The 1,271-nt window shown below is 37.5% G+C and overlaps 1 protein-coding gene across 4 annotated transcripts in view; it reads right to left on the bottom strand.

The window, feature by feature from the left end:
• Positions 1–253: 253 nt before the first annotated feature.
• Positions 254–1,271, bottom strand: part of Pou6f2 (POU class 6 homeobox 2) — a 502,001-nt gene continuing 500,983 nt past the window's right edge. For all 4 annotated transcript variants that reach the window (XM_052728712.1, XM_052728713.1, XM_052728715.1 and 1 more), the window contains one exon: positions 254–1,271. This exon is cut by the window's right edge. The gene's annotated coding sequence lies outside the window, so the exon portion shown is untranslated.

Here is a 1,271-nt window from a genome sequence, read left to right as displayed (position 1 = left end):
CTTTGGGTGGACAGTTAGAGGAAAGGCAAGTGACACAGGCAGGTGACCAGACATGTACAGGATGACTTCCCATTCAGCCATGAAACATGGCACCTTGTCGTCTAGTCAAACTTGAGTTGGATTTCTGCAATATGCAATGGAAAGCATCCCAATGAGTATATTTCCTTTTCTTAACTTTTGGGGTTCTAATGTAGACTTAAATGCTTACAATTTGAGTGACATACCTGAGTGCAAGACATCCTTAGCCCCTAAGTTCATGTCAAACAAGTCTTTATTTTTCATGGTACAAATTAAAAGTGACAGATCTGAAGCTGTTAAGAAATACACAAAGTGCAGCTTTACCGACCATACAGATATTGCTCTAGATTACGTACAGTTTTTGTTTTCTTTTTTAAACATTAAGCAACCTGTGCAGAAAAGTCAGCTTTGGTTTCAGTGTTAGAACAAGTAAGGAGCTTTTCAATATCCAGTTTGGCTTTTTGGTCACACGTCTATCATGTCAACATCTTGTCATGATGAGTTTTTTTTTTTTTTTTTTTCCAGAACAACCCAGTCTTTTCCTGCCCTCTCTCCTGCTGCCTGCTCCAGGCATGGAGAAGCAGATGTCTTTACAGTGCCTCATTAAGTGACCCTGGTGACCAGTCTAGATCACAGCACAGAGGACGAAAGAATTAATTAAAAACAAAACTAAAAACAAAAAATAAAAATCACTTTTCAACAACAAATAAGCCAATGTGCCTCACATAATTTCAAGTTGAAGACAAGCAAATCACATGACAAAAAAGCTCATTACAAAATATTATCCAAACAGATTTTTTACAGTCAGACATGGAAATGAAAATCAATTTCCTTTTTCTCCATTGTTTTTATGCTTGATCATTAACTGGGTACAAGTAGAGTGCTGAGGTAAAACATTGATGAACAGTTTGTGATTTTTTTTTCTTAAAATAGGAACAGTTTAGTATTGCAAGATTGTCAGCAACATTTAGCCATATCTACACAATGTGCATATACCTACACATACTGAGCTTTGGTCCAGCGTAGAGAAGAGAGCAAAGGCAATTGGATTTCTTTTTGGTTACAGCTTGAGTTCTTTGACACGCCTCTACTTGGTTTGTTCTGCTTCCCCCAGCTCCTTCCGATTTTGTGTTCTCTTTTGTGGTGTGGTGTGTGTGTAACTGTGTAATCACGACATAAAGAGTCCAGAACTTGCAAAGGCAAGTGAAACTTTTAACTACTCAATATATCTTCTTGGTTGGAAGAGAAAACAA

The sequence above is a fragment of the Peromyscus californicus genome, unplaced genomic scaffold (assembly GCF_007827085.1).
Source record: "Peromyscus californicus insignis strain IS unplaced genomic scaffold, ASM782708v3 Scaffold_8__1_contigs__length_139910024, whole genome shotgun sequence".
Classification (NCBI taxonomy): Eukaryota; Metazoa; Chordata; class Mammalia; order Rodentia; family Cricetidae; genus Peromyscus; species Peromyscus californicus.
Note: the sequence above shows the minus strand (reverse complement) of the source record. Positions and strands in the feature narration are given on the sequence as shown.